General features: G+C 36.7%; 1 non-coding gene across 1 annotated transcript; it reads right to left on the reverse strand.

Moving 5' to 3' along the window:
* Positions 1-4,560: 4,560 nt before the first annotated feature.
* On the reverse strand, positions 4,561-4,666 carry LOC133807876 (small nucleolar RNA R71). The gene has a single exon (XR_009879762.1). It is a non-coding gene; the product is annotated as a small nucleolar RNA R71 (small nucleolar RNA).
* Positions 4,667-13,765: the final 9,099 nt, after the last annotated feature.

Raw genomic sequence — 13,765 nt, forward strand, 5'->3', positions numbered from 1 at the left:
GTATAGAAGCTACAAAGGTGAGAGGTTTAACCAAAGCGGAGCACAAGATGGCTATTACAGCCGGAGTTCGTCCAGAAAGCAAGTTGTGGGGTAGCATGCTCAAAAGAGAAGTTTCGAATTTGGAAGACTTCTTCGAAAGAGCACAGAAGTACATACGCATGGAAGAGGGCCATAAGAACTTATATGTGGAAGAAAGCGAACCTTCCTTCAGTTTCCCTACTACCAATACGTCTGAAGATTCCATATAGAAGGGGGCGTCGTGCTGGAGGGGGCGCTAATCAAGCTTGAGATTGAACGAAGACCATCTAGCCATGAAAAGTCCCGACCCGAGGGGAGATCACCTCAAAAATGCAAAAAGGGTCTCCAAAGTAGACGCTTGCAAAAAGGGTCTCCAAAGTAGACGCTTGCAAAAAGGGTCTCCAAAGTAGACGCCTGCAAAAAGGGTCTCCAAAGTAGACGCTTGCAAAAAGGGTCTCCAAAGTAAATGCCTGCAAAAAGGGTCTCCAAAGTAGACGCCTGCAAAAAGGGTCTCAAAGAAGACGCTTGCAAAAAGGGTCTCAAAGAAGACGCTTGCAAAAATAGTACTATGCCTAATGACGAGAAGGACGCTTCTCGCAAGATATAATAAGCGCGCGCAAGAACATATAAAAGGATAACTAGAACCCAAGGGGTCAATATATCCTTATAGATACGATCAAGGTCCACCAAAGAGAGACCTATCGAACCACCTTTCGCATGGCCTCCAAAGGACCTCGAGCATGACAAATATATAAAAAAAAAAAATCTCCAGTGCATGGTTAAAATACAAGACTAAAGGTCGCTTAGTCACATTATCAGGCTCTGACATGTAAGTCTTGTGAAACCGGAAGATTGTCCCAAGGAAAGCATCACCTTACGAGCCGTGAAGTATGGCCTAGCTAGGCTAAGAGGCCAAGCTACGCATCACGAGAGGACAGGGGCACGAGGCCCTCCCATGGCGAGGCCCCGCTTATCTTGACGCTAAGAGATGTCGAGGGCACCAGAGCTGTGAATGTAGGAATTTTTCTTTTGTGAATTCCATCCAAGAGAGCAACCCTCGCTACGCAAGGCTCACGACTGGCCTCCTATGCGCATCGTCTCTATACGAGACATCGCGCCCTGCCTCCAAGTGATCGCATGGGGGCGGCCTCGCTAAACTTCTCGTGTCCGGCATGCATAGACTCACGCATCCAAACATATATCCCAAAGGGTCGCCTAGCATTGCGAGACATTCTAAGGGCCCTGAGTTCGGCACCCTGGAGTTCGGCTGCTAGGCTGGTGACCTATTCCAGCAACATCGTGGCCTTGGCAATTGCCCTCTCCTACTTTTTCGATGAGGAAGAAATTTTCGCCAAGGCCCTTTCTAACATAGACCTGGTTTCAACAAGCTCCTAGACCCGAACTGCAAGACGGTCCCTCTCGGCATTAGACATGGAAAGGTTAAGAGCTGAGTCAGCAAATCGCTGAGCCACAGTATAAGCCTCGCATGAAGATATAAGAATTAAAGAGAATAGTCTACCAGAGCACCTAAAGGTCCTCTCCTAGACTGGGGGGCAAGTGTGGATGCTCAAAATTCAACACCGGTAAAGAACCCACATCTAATGCCTAAGGTCTCCGGAAGGTCCAGGGCAACCATGTTTGAAGTCCATTTGAACCCTCAAATTATTGCTCAAAATGACCCTGCTCAAATTGACCAAAATGACCCAAGCGTCTCGCGCACGCTACCCGCGCGCGCACCCCACGCGCACGCCGCCTCGCGCCCGCGCGCCCCGCGCGCCTCGGGCCCGCGCGCCCGCGCGCCTCGCGCCCGCGCGCCCCGCGCGCACCAAGGGCTCGCAGTAAGGTCACCTCACCTCGCCCCCAAAGGCCTCAAGAGACATAGCCTCCACTAAACACCCTTCGACCATGTATCAGGAGCCTCGTAGTATGGGGGATGCAAAGTTATGGTTTCACAAGATAAGCCCCTCATCTCATTTGTAGGCGTCATGCCTCCTCACACACGCAGCAGGCCCCGTTGAAGAAGCCTTATCTCTTTTCGTTAGCTTCCCTACCCTTAGTAGGACGAGGAATAACCATTGGGTACATGGTACCCGTACGTGTACGGGTGCATGACGCACAACCATGGGGAGGACAGGAGCATGACCCTGACACCTGTACCACACAGGTAGTGGAGGTACGGATCAGTCCAGAGAGTGGAGGCACTATATGCACGCCTCTGACTATGTACCAGGCTGACACTATGATCCTCTGCTCCACCACTCTTCCCACACCACTGCCACCTGTGCTATTACCCTGACAGGGTACTTTTGTACTATTTTGTCTCACAGGACCACCATGTATAAGGGGCCATTAGAGCCCAGCTATAAAAGGGGCTTGACCCCTCAGAATGAGGGGTTGGAAAATTCATTGTAAGGAGAGGCTATTGAGAAATATACCAGGACTTGCTCCATCATTTATCTGTGTTTACTTTTCCTTAAAGTTTATTCTTACTTCTTATATAAACATCACATAACTTACCTTTGAGTTTTCCGATCTAATTTCGTTGACAAGATTTCACCGTCAACAGTTACAAAATCATGTGGGAAAGGATTTGGAATGTTTTGGAAAAATGACTTTTTTGTGTTGAAAATGGCATGTGGCCACGGCCACTGACTTTCCCTGGCCGCAGCCTAGGGGACAGAGGCCAGTGGTCACAGCCACTGACAATCCTGGCCGCGGCCAGTGAGGCTGACAGCCAACTTGGTTTTTCAGTTTTTTCCAAATTGAACGGTTCTAACATCACAAATAACTTCCAAATCTCCATTTTAATTCCATAAACATCCAATTAAATATTGGTAACAGCCATAAGGTTTGGTGGAATTTAAAATTTAAAGGGTATCTCAAACTCTATATATAGGAGCCTAATGCTCACTTGTGGGACACACCATTTGTCATCCACAAAGCACTTTGCTGGAAAATACACCATAGAGGCTTGATAATTCCAGAGAGCTATTTCCTAGAGAGATCCCGTAGTGCTTAGAGAATAGGGGGAAATAAGCTTTTGGACAAAGGTTTTAAACCTTGTTCAAGTTGGTGATCCCCACTACTCTACACTTTGGTTGTGTGAGAGTTTGTTTTTTCATTGATCTTTTCATTATGTTGTTCTTCTTGTATTATTATTATATTGAGTTTGTAATCTTCTTCTTCTATTTCTATTTACATATTTATTGGTATCTTTTGTTATAGAATTTAGTTCTTATAATTCTCTTCTTTCTCTTATTTCTACATTTACTTGTATTATTAGTCATTGAGTTGTAATTCTATTTAATCAATCATCTTGTCCATTGTATTTTTGCATAGAGTTGTAATTTTTGGTTTTCCATATTTCCATTGAGTAAAAGATATATTCTCTAACACTCTTAACCACATGTATTCTGACCTTAGAGACTCTTGAACCTTAGAAGACTGAAAGTGGCATTTTTTGGAGGCTAAAGATTGAAGAATCAAGATTTAGCCATTGATTTCTTCACTTATCCTTCTTAATTTCTACAATGGTGATGTTTAAACTTAACCCTATGAATTTCTTTATGTGTATCATGAACTAATTTTTCTATTAGGGTGTTAATGGATTCTTCTTGAAATTCTATGATTTTCTAATGCAATTTTTGTGAATTTCCTTTAAATATTGTGATTTATTCAATTCTTTTTTAATGCTTGTGATTGATTAGCCTCCAATTACATGATTTTAACCTAAAATCTAAAAAGTGAGAGATAATTATGCTTTAGTTGAATAATAAAAAAATTTGATATTGCACGAGAATACCTGTATGGTTTGTGTAGCTTAGGGATTATTTTGCTTGATGTCTGCTATATGATTAATTTACCACAAAGATGTAGGAAGTTTACATGTAGTAGAGAGTTATATGCCCTAATAAGAATATAATTTGCAATTGTTAATGTACTATCACACTAGAGATAAAAGTTCTGGAAATTGTGTTAGAGCAATACAGAGTGGAAAGTTAATGAAACAAATTGCCCTATTATTCTTTAAATTTGTTCTTGAGTTTTTCTAGTTTCCTGAAGTTAATTACATTTTAATTTAGTTAACTACTTTCTACAACTTAATTTTCATTAGACCAATTAGAAATAATAGTTAATTGTTGGTTCTTAGTAAATAATCATCGTGGATTCGACACTCTAGTTTCACTATATTACTTGTTTAATGATTGCGTACACTTGCGTATTGGATTTTTCACAACAATTATATTCCCTCCCAATATGCATGCATTGGACTTTAAACCCAACATGATTCAACTCTTGCCCATATTTCATGGAATGAAAAATGAAAGCCCATGCGTGCATATTAGACAATTTGAGGAGGTAGTAGCCACGTTTTATAACCGAGCTAAAAACGTCGATTTTGTGCGATTAAAGTTCCTCCCCTTCTCCTTGAAGGACAAAGCTAAAAGTGGGTTATACTCTTTGAGACCTAGGTCTATTGGACCATGGGAGTAAATGACCAAATCTTTCTTTCTGAAACATTTCCCTAGCCATAAGACCAATAGTCTAAAACGACAGATTTATACATTTTCCCAAAAATACAATGAAATATTCTATCAAGTTTAGGAAAATTCAAAGATTTGTTAAATCGGTGCCCTCACCATGGCTATAAGAACTAGCATTTGGTCAGTTACTTCTATAAAGGGCGCATAAGTTGTGAACGCCAATATGTAGAAATGTTATGCAATGGTGAATTCCTCGAAAAGAGCCAAACGATGCTCTTGAATATCTCGGAGAAATTGAAAAAAAATCTTACACCTAGACTGGTCCAAGTCTACTGAAAGCACCAACCAGCATAAACCTTCTGGGATCTATCAACCTTGAGAAGAGGATATTGTTAAGGTCCAACTCAAAGCTTTGAAAAATCAGTTTGATGTCTTAATGAGGAAAAGTGGCCAAAAATCGCACATGATTGCTCAAGTGGAACCACATGAACCTTGTTTTGTTTGTGGAGGGATGGAGCATTTAGCTAAGGATTTCTTAGCATATAATGAAATGATGGGGGTTTATGAGGAGCAATGTAATGCCTTAGGGGCATATAACAAGCAATTCTTCCATACACACAACCTTGGCTGAACAAATCACCCAAATTTCAATTGGAGAGATTCCAAGCAAGCTCATTCGTATGGAAGCCAATGGAGAAATGAGCATCAAGCTCAACCACCAAAGGCATATTCTGTGCCTTAATACAATGCTCATCAACAAAGAAATTCTCTTGAGAATACCCTTCATGCATTCATAGAGGAACAAAGAAAAATAAATCGCCAAATGATGGAAGAAATGAAGGAAATGAAAAGTCAATTTTCAAATCTGACTGGATCCTTGGCTTTTTCTGAAAAAGGCAAAATTCCTTCTCAACCTCTATTCAATGTACTAGGGCAACATATGATCGAGTCCTCCAACTCCAACAATCAAAATGTTAAGGAGGTTAAAGCCATCACAACTAGAAGTGGTAAAACTTTGGAAGATCCATCCATAAAAATCACCACTTCAAGCACTCCAAAAGTTAATCTTGCAAGTGTACCACTCAATGCTTCTACAAAAATGCCATTTCCCTAGGCTTTGAGACCTATTGGGAAAATTCCTGATAACTGAGTAGAAATCCTTGAGCACTTGACACAAGTGAAGATTAATCTACCTTTGCTTCACATCATAAAATAAGTGTCGGCTTATGCCAAAAACCCAGCAAGGATCTATGCACTGCAAAAAGGAAGCATCATATCAAGAAAAATGCTTTCTTGACTGTACCAGTGAGTGCGGTGATAGAACAAGAAAACATCGCCAAAATACAAAGATCTCGATTGTCCCACCATTTTCTGCCAAGTTAGGACTCACGAAGTCAGCCAAACTTTACTTGACCTTGGCGCGAGTGTAAATCTCATGCTTTATTTTGTGTACTTTCAACTCAGTCTTGGAGAAATGAAGCCAACATCTGTTGTGCTACAGCTTTCTGACCGCTCCATCAAAAAATCGCGAGGTATTGTTGAGGATGTTCTAGTTCAAATTGAAAAATTCTATTACCCCGTGGATTTTCTTATTCTTGATACCCAATCTGTGGTAAATATGGAGTCAAAAATTCATATTATCCTTGGAAGACCATTCCTTGCTACTATAAATGCTTTAATCAATAGTCTAAATGGTCTAATGAAGATATCTTTTGGAAATATGATGCTAGATGAAAATATTTTCCACATTGGAAAACAACCCTGAGAGGATGACGATTGTTATCAAACTTTTATGATTGACACTCTAATTCCCAAGGATATTCAATTGCAAAGAAATTTTGATAATCTTGATGAACTCCTCCTTATATCTGAGTATGAAAGTCCCGACTTTATTGAGTTTGCTCTTGCAATTTTTTATCATAAAGACTCACAAAACAGAGGGACAAAGTTTTGGAAGCCTTTCTTTGAAGATCTACCTCATGAGAGGGCACAAGCAAATACTTCAGCTGAAAAGGTTATAATTGTTCAATTGACCCAACTACCTGGGGGTTTAAAACATGTCTTCCTAGAAGACGTTGAAACCCTTCCAGTATCATTTTTTCCAACCTTCAAAATTCTCAAGAACTGCAGTTACTCGAGCTATTGCGAACGCATAAATCTACGATAGGTTGGACGCTTACTAATATCAAAGGTATTACCCTTTAATTTTCTCTCATCGAACCAATATGGAGATGAGGCTCCAACTCATGTAGTACCCAAGGAATCGGGTGTAACCATTGTACAAAATGAGAAAGGGCCCTTTTGTCCCCACAAGAATTGTGATGGGATGGTGCATGTGCATTGATTATCGAAAATTAAATGTTGCTTCCCGCAAAGATCATTTTCTGCTCCCATTCATTGATCAAATCCTTAAGCGTGTAGCTAGTCATCCTTTCTATTTCTTTCCTAATGGATATTCATGCTATTATCAAATTGATATTGCATTAGAGGACCAAGATAAGACCACTTTCACTTGTCCTTTTGCACTTATGTTTTCCAGCATATGCCATTTGGATTGTGTAATGCACCAGCTACTATCCAAAGATGCATGATGAGTATCTTCAATGACATGATTGAAAAATCTATGAAAGTATTCATTAATGAATTAACTGTATTTGGAAAATCTTTTGATACTTGCCTTCTCAACCTTGAAGGAGTTTTAAAATGATGCATTGAGAAAAGTCTTGTACTTAATTGGGAGAAGTGCCATTTCATGGTATCTTCCGGCATAGTCTTTGGCCACATTGTTTCTCAAAGAGGGATTGAGGTTTATCAATCTAAAATTGATCTCATCTCAAAATTGCCCACCCCTAAGACTGTCAAAGACATTAGCTCATTCCTTGGTCATGTTGGTTTCTATCGAAGGTTCATACAAAACGTTTCAATGATTTCTTCTCCATTATGTAATCTCCTAGCCAAAGATTTTGTATTTGAGAGGACACCAAAGTGCGAGGATTCATTCTGAACACTTGTGACCTCATTCACTTCTGCTCCTATCATTCAGTCACCCAATTGGAGTCTTCCTTTTGAAATCATTTGTGATGCCAGCAACTTTGCTGTGGGAGTTGTTTTAGGACACTACATCCCCTCACTTCGTTGTCCCAGAATATTTACTTAGCTAGCTAGATAGTAATAGTAGTTAGTAGTAGTTTGTAGTATGATAGATTCCGTGGATTTTGGTTCAAGTCGGGACTTAGTTGGAAACTCATAGCAACAGTTATGGATTTTATAAGTTTAACCTATAGTTTAAGAATATTAATTATAACATAAGGTTTGATTAATATTGCTGGTTCTAGAAATATATTTATTATAACCTAAGGTTTAGATAGAACCATTAAGAGAATGTCACTTGTCATAATCATGATTATTAAGGAAATAAGTATTTTTGATGAATATTTTTAATAAAAGGAAGATCTAGAAACTCTAGAACCTTCCAGAAACAGTTAGGATCACATTTATACTCAGTCAAAGCTGTTTATCCAATTCAAAATATGCTGAAAAAGTGCAAATACGTGTTTGATATATCAACATATGCCAATATATCGCAGCTATAGGGGCCAATATATCGCCTACGGAAGATATGGAAAACACATCGACTTTGCACGAATGTTCGAACAGGGCTTGGGATTAGGGCGGAGCCGATATATCACCCAGGGTAGGCGATATATCGCCCCTGGTGATGTATTTTTGAATGTTGATGATTTTTAAATTTAAAAATACCCTTAACCACTTGGACCTGCCTTTGAACGATTTTGACCGAGTTCTGGGCATCTGTTGAACGAAAATTCAAATCTTTTTCATTTTATATTCATTTATTTATTCAAATTAAAAGGGGTTAGTCTCACTCCTTGAACTCTATAAATAGGACCTAGTACTCAGCCATTTTCTTCATTCTTCAAGCAATTGTTCAGAGCCTCCAAGTTGCTAGTGTTACTATAGAGAGATACACTTGGATTTTGGGTTAAAAGCTTTATCATTCTAAGCTTTTCTAAACACTTGGGAAGTGAGATATAGTGAGATTTCAGTATCGAGGTTTAGATCAATTCATAAGGTATTCTTATCCCTAAGTTCAGTTCTTTATTGTTCTTTATTTTTCTTTAGTTTTCTTTTATTCAGATCCTAACTTTTGTTTATGATTCTTGATTAGGTATTTAAGTTTCTTGAAACTTAAGGTTCTTCTTAGTAAGTTTCTTCTTGATGGTTTAGTTCTCATTTCATCTTTATTCTTTAGAGATACTCACCATTCTTACTGTTGGCTTTTAGGAGTGTTCTAATCTCGTTCTTGTTCCCAAATATCCCGACTGTTGGTAAGGAAAATAGGATAGATTGTATGTGCTTATATGTTTATGTTATTATATATTTTATGTTATGATATGTATATATATGTATAAATATGTCTTGTAATCATTTGGGGCTTATAGTTGCTTAGATAGAAAACCCCAAGATTATTTATCATTTTCATGGTTTAGAGTTATGATTACCCTACCTCGACTAGTAGAGGACCTAGATGGGTTATCATATACTACCATGTGATCTAACCTGCCTCGATTAGTAGACAGAGGACCTAGATGGTTTATCACATGCCATGTTAATGAGTTAATGGACATTAATATTGTAGTCCTATATGATATATGTTCTTATAGTCATATGACTTATGTTTATGATATATGATTGTTAGTAGATTTTCCTTGTTGGGCATTAGGCTCACTCCTTTATTTTTTTAGCTTGATGCAGGAAAATGAATGTGGAAGGCAGAAGGATTCATGACAGCTTGGCTTGTGTGTTAAGGATGAATGGATTCAATGGACTGTGTGTTGATCGAGGATGACGTTAATTTTTAGTCTTTTAAATTATGTTTTTGATGTAATTCTGCAATTAGTATTTAAAGTTATGTCTTATGTTTTATAAACGATGGGATCCCATACCATATCTATCACATTTTATATTTTTATACTATCTTGTATTTGATACAATATTTTGGGTTTTCAATAAAGTTATGTTATTTCTTATGTTTGTATCAAAATAGTAGTAGCTATGTCAAGTAGTTTTAATGGTCCAAGGTCTTAGAAATAGTTGGGTCATTACAGGGGAAACCCTTTGTTGTCTATTATGCAAGTCGAACTATCACTAGTGCTCAAATGAACTATTCCACTACTAAAAAAGAGTTGCTTTCAGTGGTCTTTGCTCTCGAAAAATTCTGAGCTTTTTTCATTGGGTCCCCTATTACAATCTTCATAGATCACTCCGCCCTTAAGTACCTCCTTTCCAAAAAGGATGATAAGGCGCGATTAATACGGTGGATCCTTCTCTTGAAGGAATTTGATATAATGATCAAAGACAAGAAATGTGTTGAAAAATTCATCGCGAATCACTTGTCCCGACTTGAATTCAGTGATCCTACTGATGGTCAACCTATTCATGATGATTTCCTCGATGAAAAATTTCTTTCTGTTACTATATTATCGTGGTATGCACACATTGTTAACTACTTAGTAACATGTGAACTTCTTTCTGAGTATAGTTCACAAGAAAAATGCAAAGTTCTGGTCGAGGTGCACAATTTCTTCTGGGATGACCCATACTTATTCAAATATTGCCCCGAAAAAATTATGCGAAGATGCATACATGACGATGAGGTGTCTAGTGTGCTGAATTTTTGCCACAATGATACTTGTGGTGGTCACTTCTATGTGAAGAAGACTACTGCAAAAATCTTACAGTGCGGTCTTTACTAGCCCACCTTGTTTAAAGACACAAATTATTCTTTTGTTCTTGTATAAGGTGCCAAAATTTAGGTTCCTTGTCCCGTTGGCACATGATGCCCTTGAACCAAATTCTTGTTTTCGAAATATTTGATTGTTGGAGGATAGACTTTATGGGACCATTTCCACCTTCTTTTCCCTACCTTTAAATTCTTCTAATTGTGGATTATGTTTCAAAATGGGCTGAGGAAGTACCCTGTCGAACCAATGATAACGCTACATTTGTCAAATTCTTAAAAGAAAATGTGTTATCAAGGTTCGGTACTCGAGCGCTATCATTAGTGATCAAGGCACTCACTTTTGCAACAAATCTTTTAAGGCTCTTATGCGTAAGTACATTTTACTTCATAAATTTGCAAATGCATATCATCCACAGACTAATGGACAAGCTAAGCTAGCCAATAGGGAGATAAAACACATTCTGGAAAAGACGGTAAATCCTGACCGTAAAGATTGGTCTATACGTCTTCTAGACGCTCTTTGGGCATACCGCATTGCTTTCAAATCCCCTCTTGGGATGTCTCCCTACCGACTTGTCTTTGGAAAAGCATGTCATTTACCTGTCGAGATCGAGCATAAAGCTTATTGGGCTATCAAGGCCCTCAACTTTGATCTGAATGTCGTAGGTATCAATCACAAAATCTTATCTAAAATTGAGGAATTGAGAAACAATGCATGTGATAATTCCAGGATCTGTAAAGCAAATTTGAAAATCCCTCACGATAAATAGATCTTGCGAAAACACTTTGACCTGAATCAAAAATTGCATCTATATGATTCTCGTTTGCACTTGCTCTTTGGTAAATTGGGACCACGATGGACTGGTCCATTTGTGGTAAAAACAAGTATTTCCCAATGAATTTGTTGAGGTCAAGGACCCAATCGATGGGAGAATTTTAAGATTCAATGGTTAAAGACTGTAGCATTACATCGAGAGTGTAAGTCATGTTGAAGAGGTCCTTCTTGAGGATCCAGTTTATACACTCTGAAATTCTAAATGGTTTGGTTGTTTTTTCCTTTATTTTTATTTTTGTGTGTTTTTCCATTTTTGTATTTTTTTTTAGTATTGTTATCAGGTTATTTCCGCTCTCACCTCATGGACATTTTCATCTTCCAGGTGGTCTCTTTCCCTATCTTTTTCATTGAATATTCATTTTGACATTCAGAACACTGTCTGATTTTCGGTTGAGGTGGTGAGCATTTATTTGGAGAATCTTGCTGTCTTGTTAAATTTTTTAAGTCAAGTTTTCTCAAAATTATCTGAGCATGAGTACAACTTGTTGGTTTGAGTCAATTTTTACTATCCTTAGCTATTAAGAAGTGATTTCTAGAGTTCTTTTGTGCACTTTCCAAACATGTGGTAAAATGGTTGCTAGCACAAAAATTTGAGAAAATTTTCAATTTTAAAGTTTGTCAATTCTTGGTGAGTTGTGAGAGTTGAGAAAATAACTTTTTGAACGTTTATTGATCATTTGAGTTGGTAAAGTCACATTTTTTTTAATTTAAAACATGACATTTACTAGAGGGATAATTTTCATGATATAATGAGCCTTTGTAATAATTTTAAATTTGTGTTTTATTGTATTTTCTTGTAATTTTCATCTATGTGTTGCCTCTTGTCAAAAAAAAATAGTATATATAAATAAAAATATGAAAAATAAAGTAAAAAAATTATAAAGAACATGAGTAACACTTTCTCTTATTATTTTGTACTTTTGTATTAAAAAATATTTTTATGTTATTATTTTGTAGTTTTGTATAAATATATTTATAAATACAAAAATATTGTATAAAAAATAAACATAAAAATATTTTTTTTAAAATATTAATAGTTTCATTTTCTTATTTATTCTTTGAGTTTTCTCTTGTAAATCTCAAAGGTTGTTTGTCATTTGAATTTCAATAAGTTGATGTACCTATCTTGTGATCGATACTTGTTCAAATTGTTTGTCCCAAAAAGTTCATCTTCTCTCAGTTGAGCATTAATTGTTACATTTCCAACTCCAAGAGTGTTATCCTTCTCATAAAAATATTTTCAATACCTGAGACGAATGCGGAATTGAGATCTTTATAATTTTGAGATTTTTCAATACTATTTTTGTAATGACTTGTGGTAAAAATGAATATGGTTTGGTGCACACACACACGACTTGGAATTGCAACTGAAGTAGCTTTGATAGTAATTTTTGACTTCTTGCTGATACTTTGAAAATTCTTAGATGGTCTTTCTTGCTTTGACTTGATTATTCAACTTGATAATTTTCTTCCCATCTTGAATTGCTAGGGACTAGCAATAAGCTAGTTGGTGATTGTGATTAGTGCTTGAAAATATCAATTTATTAGTTTTGAAGTTTAAAATAAATTAAGTTTTAATTAATATTTTCATGGAATTATTGTAATATATTTTATAATTGAAAATATTAATTTTAATTTAATTTGTGTTTAATTTTCAGGAACTAAAATGCATTTAGGCATAAAGAAAAAGAAAGAAGAAAGAAAGAATCATAATTGAAGAAACAATTGAAAAAGTTGGCATTTTTACAAAAAGGAAGCCCAAAATTCAGGCCTAGGCCCAATTTTCCTTGGGCCAGCCTTCTCCTTATCTCCTCTCACATGCACCTGCCAAGTGGCGCGACCACCGCCTGCCACGTGTCCCACCAACTTGCGTGCCACGTGTCGCATCCCCACTGGATGCGTTAGTCAAATTTCTTTGTTTTTTTGTTCATTTTTTGTCAAATTGCAATCTCATCAACTCTATTTCCCCATCCTCAACACACTCCACCTTCATGCAAATTAATAAGACCAAAAACAGCCATGATAATACTATAAATTAATAATATTAATAATAAAATTTAGTTTTAAATAATCAGATTTTATTATTTGTAATTTATTTATTTGTAAACCTAAATGTATTTCTATTTTGTATTTTGATCCTTTTTGAGACTCTATAAATAGGAGCTCATTTTATCGATTTCATATGAAATTTTTAGTGTAGCAAAAGTCTAGCAAAATTTCCTCTCACTTTTCTTCTCATATTTCTCTATAGAATACTTATGAGAATGATGTGCATAATGACCTAATCTTCCTTGGAAGGTTAGGGATGATCCTATATGCAAAGTGATGGTATTCACATTTTTTATTAAATATATGTGTTTTTAAAGTTTATACATTTGAGTAATTTATGTTTTTCTATCATCTTATTTATCTTTATTTATTTTTGCTAATATTATATATAGAATTATTCATGATTTTTCTATGTATTTAAAGTTATAATAAATAACATTGATGCTTGGTTTTATGTTCAAGCTTTTATTGCATTATGGCCTAATGGTATAGTGTCATTCTTAGATTTTTCATAAGATTAATATTTTTTTTTTTTTTATCAAGAAAAATGAATTCATTAATCACAAACCAAAGAATACAGACAAAGTCCACAGACTCAGACAAAAAACCGGACAAACC

Source organism: Humulus lupulus, chromosome X, assembly GCF_963169125.1.
Source record: "Humulus lupulus chromosome X, drHumLupu1.1, whole genome shotgun sequence".
Lineage (NCBI taxonomy): Eukaryota > Viridiplantae > Streptophyta > Magnoliopsida > Rosales > Cannabaceae > Humulus > Humulus lupulus.